The 13,324-nt window shown below is 47.1% G+C and overlaps 1 long non-coding RNA gene across 1 annotated transcript; it reads right to left on the bottom strand.

Moving 5' to 3' along the window:
- Positions 1 to 1,248: 1,248 nt before the first annotated feature.
- On the bottom strand, positions 1,249 to 9,455 carry LOC132661615 (uncharacterized). Its single transcript, XR_009602312.3, has 3 exons — positions 8,716 to 9,455; positions 6,916 to 7,139; positions 1,249 to 6,278 (listed from the first exon to the last, which is right to left on the bottom strand). It is a non-coding gene; the product is annotated as an uncharacterized LOC132661615 (long non-coding RNA).
- Positions 9,456 to 13,324: the final 3,869 nt, after the last annotated feature.

The following is a 13,324-nucleotide window of genomic DNA, read 5'->3' as shown; positions in this document are numbered from 1 at the left end:
ATGATTTCACTCATATGTGGAATGTAAGAAACAAAACAGATGAACAGATGATAAGGGAAGAAAAAATAATATAAAATCAGAGAGGGAGTTGGGGCACCTGGGTGGCTCAGTCGGTTAAGCGCCAGACTTCAGTTGGGGTCATGATCTCATGGTTTGTGGGCTTGAGCCCCTCATTGGGCTCTGTGCTGACAGCTCAGAGCCTGGACCCTACTTCAGTTTCTGTGTCTCCCTCCCCTGCTCATGCTCTCTCTCAAAAATAAATAAACATTAAAAAAGAAAAAAACAGAAAGGGAGACAAACCATAAGAGACTCTTAAATACAGAGAACAAACTGAGAGTTGCTGGAGGGGTATTGGGGTGGGGGATGGGTTAAATAGGCGATGGCATTAAGAAGGGTACTTGTTGGGATGAGCACCGGGTGTTGTGATGAGTCACTAAATTCTATTCCTGAAATCATTACTACACCATATGTTAACGAACTTGGATTTAAATGAAATAAAAAAAAAGAGTTTCAGCTGTTGAGGGATCTCCTTCCTTTTCCATTTCTCTTGCAAACAGCCAAAAATCTTTTATCTTCCTCTTAGTATAAGATTTATTAAATGGGTCTGTGGAATCAAATAAATACACATATGGCCTCCCAGGGTGGGGGGTCAACCCAATTAAACTTATACAAAATTTTATATGCATGTGCATGCCTCACTGAGGGGAAATGATAAAGAACTTATGGCTGAGACTTGGCAACTGTTGAATAATCCTCAGGAAAGGCTGGCTCTCCTCCATAGTAATGGAAACAAGGTGAAGACGTCTGGCGTCTCCAACTTTATCTAACATTGTGCTAGAGAGCTCAGCTAGTGCAAAGAGGCATACAGACTGGAGAGGAAGGACCAAAACTTTTTTTGCAGATGATCATGTATATAGAGAATCCTAAGGAAACATAAAAAATCAGCTACATTATTAAGTGAATTTAGCTAAGTCAAAACATACAGGGTCAATATACAAAAATCAATTCAACTTCTATACACTAGCAATGAACATGTAAAAATACCATTTATAACAGCACCTACAATATGATATATACTCAGGGAAATCTTTAATTGATTATATGGAAAACATGTACATGGAAAACTCTAAAAATGCGGAAAGAATATAAATGGAGATAAATACCAGGTTTATGGATGGGAGGCTCAATATTGTTAGATGGCATTTCTCCCCAAGTTGAGTCACACATTTGATACAATCCCTATCAAAATCCTAGCAGGCTTAGTTTTATTTTGTTTTGTTTTGTTTTTTAGAAGTTGACAAGCTGAAACTTACAAATTCAAAGGTCATAGAATAGCCAAAAAAATTGTGGAAAAGAACAAAGCTGAGGGACATAATCTGCCCAATTTTAGGACTTACTGTAAATACATAGTAGTCAAAGAGATTACTGTACATTTAAGTATAGAAAGAGAAATCAATAGAATCATCTAGAATTATATTGTATATATAATACATACATATCATACATGTAATACACACACAAAATTGATTTTCAGTTAAAATACCATTAAAATAAAATTAAAGTAATTTAATGGGGGAAATGGTGTTTTCAGCAGATACTGCTGGCAAAATGGTGTATCTTCTTGGAAAAGTAAGTGAATCTCAACTCTTAACTCACATCATACACAAAAGTTGACTCATGAGGAGTCACAGAACTAAATGTAAGGGTTAAAGCCATCAAGGTTCTAAAACATAGGAGAAAATACTGCAACTTTTGGGAAAGCAAAGATTCCTTGTGGAGGGATAAAAAGCATGAACTGTAAAAGTTGACAGTTGGACTTCATCAAAATTAAAAATTCCTGTTCTACCAAAACCACTAAGAAAATGAGAAGGCAAACTTAGGGGCTAGGAGAAAATACTTACAATATACATATCTACATAAGAATCATACCCCAAATTTATAAAGTACTCACGTAACTCAAAAAGGAGACAAACCAATTAAAAATGGGTGTGGTAAGGATTCTATGATGACCCCAATGACTGACCCATGCCCTTGTATAATTATCTCTCCTTGAGTATGAGTGGGATCTGTGAATATTATGGATGTCACTCCCATGATTAAGTTATATTATATGAAGGCATTTTGACAGATGTAATTAAAGCTAATCAAAGGAGAGATTCTCTGCCCCTCCCCCATTCATTCCTCTCTCTCTTCTCCGTCTTTCAAAAATAAAAATTTAAAATTTAAAAAGGGAGATAGATTATCCTGGGTGGGTCTGAGCTAATCAGGTGAATTTTTAAGTGAGGTTCGAGAGGCAGCAGCAAATTTTTCCTGCTGGCCTTGAAGCAAAGCACCATGAGTTCTATAGCTGCAGGGAAATGAATTCTGCCAACAAACACGTGTGCTTGGAAGGAGACCTGGGCCCCAGGTGGGACCCCAGCACTGCCCAACACCTTCCCTGCAGCCCGTAGGACCAGAACAGAAGACTCAGCTCAGCTGTACCTGACCCACGGAAACTGTGAGACAATAAATGTGCTTTATTTTTCTAGTCTTATCTGACATATTTGTGGTGATATGTAGAAGACTAATACAGTAGGCAAGTGAGCATACCCTTCACAAAAGATGTGTGAATAGCCAGCAGTTACATGAAAAGGTGGTCCACATCAGTAATTGTCAGAGAAAAGCACATTGCAAACAAAATGGACATACCTCTACACACACACACACACACACACACACACACAAACACACGAGTGGCTAAATTTTGGGGAACCCCCGCCCTCCTCCCCGGCAGTACTAAGTGTAGCATCTGGAACTTTCATGGACTGCTTTGGGAATGTCATATGGTACAACCATTGCAGAAAACAGTTTGGAAGTTTCTAATGAAACTAAATATACATTATCATATGGCCAGGCTATTTCACTTGATATTTACTCAAGAGAAGTGACAACATGTTTCCATGCAAAGACTTACACGTGAATGTTCACTGCACTTTTTATTCATAATAGCCAAAAAGTGGAAACAGCCCAATTGCACATCAACAGGCGAACACGTTAACAAATTGTACTGTGTCCATACAAGGGAATAGTGCTCAGCAAGGGGATACTTTTTGGGGCGTGCTGATAGCAATCTTCTAGAACTTGACGGTGGTGGCAGTGGTTACACGGGTATATATATTTGTCAAAATTCACCTAACTTCACACTTAACAGTGGGTGAATTTTATCTCCAAATTATAATACCTCAATAGAGTAGATTTTTAAATGTTGACTCTCCCAGCATGATTTTATGTGCTTGAAAATGATCCCCCACAGAGGTGTAGGTGGATGGAGGTCAATTGCAGGAGGGATGTCCTTGACTAGGAAGTAGGGTAGGGTCCAGTGTTTAAGTGGAATTGCTGGCTACTGATAAAATTGGGGTAGTTCTCTGTTTTCTGGCTTAAATGGGAAGCAGTGTAGCAGCTGAGAGGGAGGGAAGGTGGGGCATTGGAGGTATGGGGAGCAACGAAAGGGTATAGAAGAAATTTCAGAGAGAAAATGGACCTCAGGCCTGCCTGCCACCCCCACGCCCACCCCATTCACCTTGAGACTCCGTTCCCACATTCCTCTTCCCCATCATTGTCGTATTTGAACCACTTGAAAGAGTGGAATTTCTGCTTGGAATCTTAAATTCGTTACCATCATTATGGAAACTCCAGGCCAGGCGGCCAGAGTGACGCATTGTGGGAGGGGGCCGGGAGTCTGCAGGGGGTGCTCCCCGCACCCCCTGCTCCTGCACAGTGCTCACAGCATCCAGAGAGCTCTGGGGCTCTGGGAAAGCAGCCTAGGGGTGGTGCTGGGGAAGCCCAAGAGAGAGGCTTCCGGGAACAGAGTGATGAGGAGTGGCCACGGGCAAGTGCAAGGATCCCCCCAAGACTAGAACTAAGAGACCGAAACTAAGAGGCAGGAAATCAGGCTCACAGGAACAGGACAGGAGGTCAAGCTGCCAGGGCCTGGGACCTAACAGGGAAGTCTTGGTGCCGAGGCGTGGCTCTCCCCCTGCTCCTTCTAGGCCTTTCTTCCTGGCACCTTCAACAATGACTCTGCAGAGGGGGCCCACTCTAACCTGGGTACTATTTCCTAGCTCTCAGAAACACAATTCAGGGCATAGTCCTTCTGCACATCTCTGCTTCTCTACCCACACCCACCCAGGCCTACCAGCTCCTGCACTAGAACCTTCCTGCCGACCCACCTGTGTGGCCTAGGGCCACCGAGCCTATGGGGAGCCAGGAAATCTGACAGGTCCACTTCCAGCAAAACCCCCAGCCTAGTCTCCCTGTTAGAAGAATGCCAACTCCAGCCATTTGAACTGACTCCTCCACTGAGGGGACTTTATGGACTTCTGCCACTTCTTCAGTTGTGATTGCTGTTGTGTCTTACCCATAAGGGACTCCTCTTTGGGAGTCATATCATCTGCATGGCCAGGTGTCTGTAGACACGCAACCTGCCAGAGTCAACTCTGAGATTTGTGGTTTTAAAAGACAGTATTGGCCACTAAAGAAGGTCACCTCAACTTCCAGCCCAAGAAGGAAATGCCTGTTTCCAGCAGCCATTTAGACAGTTACAAAGCTAGAATTATGATTAGAAATGGAATGCTTTTAAATAATTTTTTCCAATATGTTTCTTAAAGCTCCCTAAGTAATTACTGGCTCAAAGAGGCTTGTGAACCAAAGACACTGTGGCTCTGGGGCAGGGGCAGACTAGAGCCTAGTCAGACTCTCTCTGCTCTGTGATCCGTGACAGAGTTGGGCCAGAGCCCTGAGGCTCTGAGAGGTTATCTTGCCCCAAAGACACATTTCTCCTTGGTTCCTGGTGCTCTTCAGGCAGAGGTGGTACGTGAGGCCCAGTGTGTTCTGGGAGATGCTGGAGTTTCAGTGAATCTCCCCACGTGTCAGCTCAGCCCTCCCAGGTGAGACGCAGCCAGGCAAGAGCCTGCCTATACAGTTCCAGATTTTCTCCCCTGTGAGGACACAGACAGACTGGTTCCGTCATGGTTCCCACATCCCTGAACATTCGGAGAAAAATGCAGTATTAACGGAACCTCTATTCAAAAACACCTTCTCTCCCGAGAGCATATTAAATATGTTAATTGGGGTCAATAGTAGCTATTGTCAAACCGTGGGGAATCTGCTTGTTTTGTGGATCTCTGGACAGGGCAGAGGAGGGGGCAATGCAGGTAAAGGCCCAGCCCTTCGCTTACTCAGGGTGGGAGGGAGCCACAGTTCTGGAGCACAGCCCCTGCCTCCGTCTCCCACCGTCAACCAGGGAGCATGCCAAGGCCTTGGCTGCTCCCAGAAGGTGTGAGGTCAGAGAAGAAGGTATGAAATAGTCATTCAGAAGAGTGGGCTAGACAGCACCCCCAGCCATGCCTACTTGAGGTTAAAGATCATAAGCTCCATCATCAGGGTGGGGAGGCTTTCCTCAGCTGCCCCCAGCTATGTTCCAGTAGGCAGGAGTCAGCTAGGAGGTGACCTTGACCAGGGGGCGGGTTGCCACTTGCCAGATAGGCCCAGGGAAGGGCACAACCATGCAACATCAGCTGGATGTCAAAAGACAAAAGGATGTGTTGTGATCGGATTCCATCACACGCAAGCTGGGCGATCTTAGGGGAAAAAAAAAATCACTCAACTTCTCCGATCTGCTCTTTTCTCGTTCACAAAACCGGTATCAAAGCACCCCTTCCACGAGGTTGTGTGCATGAAGTGATGTGCTCTGTGGGCAAGTGTTCCCCATCTGGAAGGAGCCCTGGATGGGGTGGGTATTGCTCAGGGGTATGACTGGTGTGTGAAGGGCGGTTTGTGGTCACAGGTATTGACCGAGCAGCCCCCAGGCAGCACCGGCTGGGGTGCGAAAGCTGAGCCAAGCACCTGGACATGAGCATCTCCTCCTCCTGGACATGAGCATCTCAGATGTCCTCACAAACAACCCCTCTCTTGCTGAGCTTGGCTGCTGTCCTGTGGGGATCCTCTAGGTAGCTTCCCGCTCTTCTAGTTGAAGGACCAGTGGTCAGAACCTGGCTTTGTTGTCCCTCAGGGGGAAAGAAGTCTCTCCCAGGAGACTCCTTACACCCCCACGCAAGGGCTGCTCAAACCTCTCAGCCCCAGGTGCAGACGTCTGCTGGCTGCACTATCATTTCTGCAGCATATACCTCTCGTCCATGCCTTTGGAATTCGGGGTGGAGGCTGTGGCCTGTCCTTTGTGTGGGGCCAGCCAAACCTCAGTTTCCTGTCCATTTCCTCCTCTGCGCCTAAGCCGCAGGGTCCTGTGGACAAAATCGGTCAAAGATCATCCTCTCCTGCCCAGGTGGAGTGTTGGTCTCCAACCCCAGCGCAGCCCTCGGTGCCGACTGGGGCTTCCTCTCAAGTGTCTCTGCTCAATTCTCGCTCCTGGCCTTTAGAACAGCCGTATCAACCTGTCTCCCTTTCCCTCAGACCTTCGGCCCCTGCCCCTTGCCCTCTCCTGCCCAGGGTGGATCCTGGCACTCGACACTCTACTCTGAACTTCTCAGCAACACCTGTCCATTCCTGTTCCCTCCCTTCTTTGGGGATCCACCACCCCTGCTCAACTGGCTCCTTCCCACCCGGGTCTAAATTAGCTCACATCTCGTCCATCTTCAAAAACAAAGCCAAACCTTGACCTCATTTCTCCCAGGCTGAGCCGTCTTCCTATTCCCACACACTGTACCCAGACTTGGGGTTTCATTTTAGTGCTGACAGCTCCCCAGCCATCACCTCCTTTCCAGAGCCCTTGTAAAGCACCGCTCCCCAACTGTGGCTCCTGCTGGACATGACCACACAGATGTCCCACATGTGCATCAAAACCCAGCTTCAAAACTGAACTCTCCCCCCTACCCCTGCCCCTCGCACAAACCCCATCCCTCCCCGCAACACGACCCTCACACTGAAGTGTAAGACATGGTCCTCACAATTGCCGAGACTCCTGGGTCCTTCCCTGGATGACTGCTTCAGCGTGCCGCTCTGCTTCCTGACACGGCCGGGTCATCTGTCCCCTGCAAGACCACCACAGTCTCCTGGTTTCCTGCCTTCAGTCATGCGTGCGCTCAATTCACATCCCACAGAGGAAGTAGAGGCAGCTTTCAAGATAAATTCCATCATGGCTGTCCCTGCTCAAGACATTAACGGCCCCATTAACCTCATTAAAAGAAAGTGCAAGGTGCTGCCGGGCCCTTAAGCTTCTCCCCACACCCACATACTCCAGCGGCTGTGAACTTCGGTTTCTGCGATGTGTTGTCTTCTCCTCCAACATTTGCTGAAGCTGATGCCCCAGTCTACAGCCTCTCACCTACGTCACCCCTCCCCACGCCTTTCCTTAGGCTCTTAACTGAGAACTCATGTCAGCACTGCCGCCTCTGCCGAGGTGCCCACAGTACCCTGCACTTCACCAATTACAGCATCATCCCCCCGTCGGCCCCCCTGACAGATGAGCTGCCTGGGTGAAGACAGAATGTGTTGTTTTGTTAAATCTTGACCTTCCAGTAAATTCTAACAATCTGTAAAAAGCCTACGCAGATGGGGATGTAGATGGACAGACTGCAGGCTGGTCTGACACCCAGCTGGCTTTCTCTCCCCACAGGCCTCCCCGCTCCCCGCCCTGCTGAGCCCTTGCCTAAACGCTGAGGGTTCCAGTTGGGTGTGTCCTACCAGCTCACCAATGTCTCAGGGCTGATCTGCCTGTCCCCCCCACAGAGCAAGCACAGCACCACCTTTGACTCTTCTGGTCAATCAACTCCCTCTCTTCCTTTTTCCAAAACTAAGCTCCGTCAGCTGTGACCCTGATTTCAGCCCTTCCCACACCCTGAGGGGCCTTTCTCCATCAGTGACACCCCATAGCCTCTTCTGTACCTCCTAACCTGAAGACAAGTCCTATGTCCCTGCTCAGTGCTACATGACCCTCTCATGCTACCAGGCTACAGCCCCACACACCTTGCTCCCTCCCCTCATGCTCAGCAGCTCCTCCAACATCTTCAATCTCCTTGCTCTCCTGGGGGCTCCTGAAGGGCATTGTGGGCACGTGGACTGTAGGGCTGCATAGACATGCTTTCACATCTCATCTCCACATCTGTCTTGCTCTGTGACCCTGTGCCACTCACTTCCTATCTATGAGCCTACTTCCTCATCTGTAAACTTGAGCTGATTAATGGTTCCTCATATGTTGCTGCATGAAAATTAATGCAATAACACACGCAGGTGCTCAATAGATGTTCCTTGTTGGGGTCCTGACCCAATTCTCCTTAAAGCCTTCTACCCCCAGAACTTCAGTGATTTTGCACCACCTTAGGGCTGCCTACCATCGACTGAACCCTTACTATGTAACTTCACCAGTACACGTAGCTTTCACCGTAGGTACCCATTTAACAGATGGAGGTGTTAAAGCAAAGAGAAGACAACAGAGACCCAAGAAGACACAACCAACCAGGGGCAGAATAAGTATTCAAATCCAAGCTGTCTGGCTCCAGACCCCTTGCTTAAACCCCTCTGCCGTTCTGTGTCCAGTTCTCCGGGTGGTCTCGGCTGGGTCCTGGATGTCTCATTCCTCCTTGATCAATGCCCCCTTTCCCTGATTCATTTACTCACAAAGCTTTGCATCTCAGTCTCATCCTACCCCCCACCTCTGAGCTTGCGGGACACCTCCTCTGGATGGCCCGCCTTCATCTCAGGATCAGAGAGTCCCAGACTTACTTTCAACCCCCTCCTCTGGCATCCAGTGACCTGATTTTGCAGCTTTATTGGCAAATTCCTTTCACTCAGCCTTGCAGCCTAGTTTCTTGTGAGTGTGCCTGCCTCCTTCATGGGGCCGTGAGCTCCCAGAAGGCAGAACCCTGTCCTCATGGTGCCTCTCTCTGCCTCAAGTACAGTGAAGGCAGATGAAACTCTCTCTCAGATCATATCCTACCCTGATTTCCCTCTCTCTCTGCAGGGAACTATTCTTTATTCTTTCTTCCCACCTCTGAAATTTTTCCCTTGCCTCTGTCTCCCACATCCCTCTGCCCTGGTCAGGACTGCCTTCCAACTGTCTCAGATTCTCCATGGCCTTCTCATTCCAACCGCCCAACTGTCATCCAGCAACAGGCCTTCACCACCCTGCCTTTACCATGGTGCCCCTGCCCTTCCCTTTTTTTTAATGTTGCCTCTAATAACCTAAAACATGGTAATGGTTTTAAAAACAAACAAACAAAAAAACACACGTGCCCTGGATATAGCTGTGGGTCACCAGTTTACTACCAGCGGGCTACAGGTGATTGGCTGGAGGTGGGAGGAGAAAGGTCTTGATAAAAAGGAGTGTTAGGTTAGCCTCCAAGATGGCCCCCACAATCACCGCCTTCTGGTATCTATGCCTCTGTGTAGTTTCCTTCCACACTGTCTCAAGGTTGGTCTGTGTGACTGGAGAATATGGCAGAAGTGATGGTATGTCACTTTCGAAGTTGGGTTACAAAAGCCATTGGGGCTCCTTCTCTCTCTTCTTGCTCGCTCCCTCATCTCATCTCATAACTTGCTCTGGACGAAGTAAGGACACTCAGACAACCCATGAGGCTAGGAAATGAGGCCTTCTGCCAAAAGCCACATTCTGTGAGTGATCCATTCTGTGAGCGATCCATCTTGGAAGCAAATCCTCCAGCCCCAGTCAAGCCTCCAGATGACTGCAGCACTGCTTGACTGCAGCCTCATGAGGCGCTCTGAGCCAGAATGACTCCCTAGGCTGCTCTCAGCTTTTGGCTCTCAGAAACTGTGTGAGATAATCAATGTTATTGTAAGCTCCTGGGTCTGGGGGCCATTTGTTACACAGCAGTAGATAACTAATACAGGAAATGAGATCCATTCATTCACTTCATCATTTAACATATTACTTCTGAGCTGCTACTACAGGTCAGGTACTATTCTGAGTACTGGGAATACAACAGTGAACAAAGTAGACAAAGTCTTTACTATCACAGAGCTTTTACTCTGGTCAGGGGAGGGAGATAGCAAGGGGGAAGAGAGATACGCCCAATGTGATAAACACTATGGAGAAAAACCAGTGTAAGGATGGAATGAAGGGTATATATAGGCAGGATATTGATATCTTATACAGGTTGGTCAAAGGAGTCCTCTCTAAACAAGTGCTCTCTGAGCAGAGACCTTAGGAAGATGAGAAAACAGATATACAGGGAAAAGTACACAAGTCAAAGGGAACAGTAGATATGATGGCTCAGTACCCACTCACTTCTTACCATTCCTTTACTCATCCTCAGGACAGGCTACCTCATGTCTGGCCTAAATTGCTACATCAGCCTCTCAAGTACCTCCAACTTGTGCTTTACCCTACTGTGGTCTCTTCTCAACAAACCTGCCATAAAGCCTAAGTGAGAACAAGTCACTGCTCTATTTAAACTCTATAAGGATTCTTCATTTCATTCAGAATAAAAACTGAAATTTACAAGGTACCTGGGTGGCTTTGTTGATTAAGCGTCCAACTCTTGATCTTAGCTCAGGTCTTGATCTCAGGGTAATGGGTTCAAACCCCACGTTGGGCTCCAATGCTGGGTATGGAGCCTACAAGACAAGACAAAATAAAAAAACCTGAAGTGTTCATCATGGCCTACAAGGGTCTACACACTCTGGCCCCTCGTTGACATTTTGGTCCCTTATCCCCCCAGTCCCTCAGGTATTCCATTCCAGCCACAATGGTTTCTTTGCTGTCCCTACAACTTGACAGCAAACTCCTGTCTTAGGGCCTTTGCTCTGGAGCCCCTTCTGCCTGGAATATTCTACTCTCTCCCTCACTTCTTTTAGTCTTTGTTCAGATTTCATCATCTCAGCAAGGCCTACCTTGAGCATATTATTGAATTCTGCAACCTGTTCCCTCCACGTCCAGGACTGCTTTTTCTTTTTTCCTTCACACCTACCCCTTCTAATATTAAGTGATTTATACTTTTAGTCTATTATATGTTCCTGTCCACTAGAATAGAGGTGCGAAAAGATAGGAATGTCCTTCTTTTGATTCCCTGGGGTTTTCCAGGTAGCTGTGTTCCTGGCACACAGTTGACACTCTAAATATTTGTCAAATTAATTAATAAGTGATTGGATGAGGGTTCCTCTTTTTCCATTGACTGGTCTGTGACTTTGAGCAAGAAAATTCTCTTCTTGGGGCATGCTCCTTCTTGATAAAAGAATGAGATTGTTCCTTCTAGGCTGTTCTCAGTTGCACAGCATAGCCCACAAAATCCACCTGGACTGTGGACAAAAGACACGGACAATGAGAGTTTGATCCTAGGTGTCTGCCATTCAAAATGCAGTTGGGGAGGCAAACCATAAGAGACTCTTAAATACAGAGCACAAACTGAGGGCTGCTGGAGAGGTGTTGAGTGGGGGATGGGCTAAATGGGTGATGGGCACTAAGGAGGCTCTTGTTGGGATGAGCACTGGGTGTTACACGCAAGTGATGCATCACTAAATTCTACTCCCGAAACCACTATTATACTATATGTTAACTCACTTGGATTTAAATAAAATTTATATAAAAAAGAACAATTTCATACACACCAAAAAAATGCACTTGGGGGCAAAAATCATGGAAAAAGATTTTTTTTTTTCGCTGCATTAAGTCACCAACTCTGTCATTTAGCGTACCCTTCCCTCATGCCCGTCTTTGCAAAACTTTGGGAATAGGTATCCAGACAAGTAAAGGACTCTAGGGCTCATTAAGAAGAAATCTGAAGGGGCATCTGGGCGGTTCAGTTGGTTATGTGTCCAACTCTTGATTTTGGCTCAGATCATGATTTTGTGGTTCATGAGTTCGAGACCCTCCTTTGGGCTCTGCACTAATAGAGCGGAGCCTTCCTGGGATTCTCTCTCCCTCCCTCTCTCTCTCTCTCTGCGCCCCTCCCCTGCTCATTTTCTCTCTTTCAAAAAATAAATAAACTTAAAAGAACCTCTGAAGGGGATATGTACAGTATGATGTCCCTTGTGAAAATCAAAACACAGAAAGCCATGTGATATATTTCTCTTGGCTTCACATGTCTATAGAAAAGTACATGGGAGTCAGTCACCAACTCCATTAAAGTGGTTTCCTCTTAAGAGCAGATATAGTTCTTAAGAATAGACATAGCTGTAGCTGTCTCTGCAATGCTTTATTTATGAGAGAAAGAATTCTGACACCAGTATTTCAAAATGTCAACATTTGTTAAATCCAACTTTTTATTTGTTTGTTCTCTATTTGATATAAGTCATCATTTAAAGAAAACTATTTTTAAACAACTACAATAGAGAAGTTACCTACCAGGGTGCCTGGGTAGCTCAGTCCGTTAAGCCTCGGACTTTAGCTCAGGTCTGACTTTGATCTCATGGTTCCTGAGTTCGAGCCCCACATGGGCTCTCTGCTGTCAGTGTGGAGCTGGCTTCAGATCCTCAGTCTCCCTCTCTCTCTGCCCTGCCCACGTGCATCTGCTGGTGTGCGCCCTCTCTCTCTCTCTCAAAAATAAATAAGCATTAAAAAAAGGGGGGGGGGAGAGAAATGATAATTTGTTGCAGTCTCTGCCATGGCCAGCTAATGTTTCCCCTCGTCGCTGTCCTTGTCAGGGCAGGGGAAGTGAGGCAGCGTGTGCCCTGTGCACGAGAAGGGGTGCAGCTGGGCTGGGTGCAGCTGGAACTCAGAGCCAGCTGGTCCCCGTGCACAGCCAGAGTGGGAGCCCGAGGCCAGGATCACTTGCCAGCTGTACCTCAGAAGGCTGGGCGACCTTGGGCAAGGTACTTTCAACTAATGCTTTGGTTCCCCCGCTGTATAACACCGCGCCCCTCCTAGGTTTATTCTGATGCTTGCAGGAGAAAAAAAAATCATGAAAATAGCTTGCAATAGCCCCTCATTTGGGGATGGTCACCTGAGGCTGCTGCTCACACACTTAGAGGTTTGCAGGCACAGGTAAGAAAAGATAAGATAAATATAAGCATCTTCTTCCTCCCAGCTTCCAATCTTCCTGAACACTTCAAACACCACCGGTCCCTGGGTATGTCTCATCCGGGACTAAGCCAAGAGACCAGTCTGTAACTAAGAGGCCAGTAGGCAGCTCCGGGGCTTCCGCTCCCAAAAGGGAGGCAGCTTCTGCTGCAGCATCCTGTTTCCCAGTCACTTTTCTCCTGAGACGACTTCCGCTTCCCCAGCCGACTCCAAATATTCCAGCTCTATTAGCCTGCCATAGAATATATATATATTCTTCTGGTGCCTGGCTCCTGGGGTGTGCATGGTTTCTCCAGCAGGAGCCTCCTACGCTGGCACTCGGAGGATCTCTAATTCCAAGCTCCTGAAGTGCAGAAT

The sequence above is a fragment of the Panthera onca genome, chromosome D1, assembly GCF_046562875.1.
Source record: "Panthera onca isolate mPanOnc1 chromosome D1, mPanOnc1 haplotype 2, whole genome shotgun sequence".
Classification (NCBI taxonomy): Eukaryota; Metazoa; Chordata; class Mammalia; order Carnivora; family Felidae; genus Panthera; species Panthera onca.
This window is presented reverse-complemented; position numbering and strand designations above follow the sequence as displayed.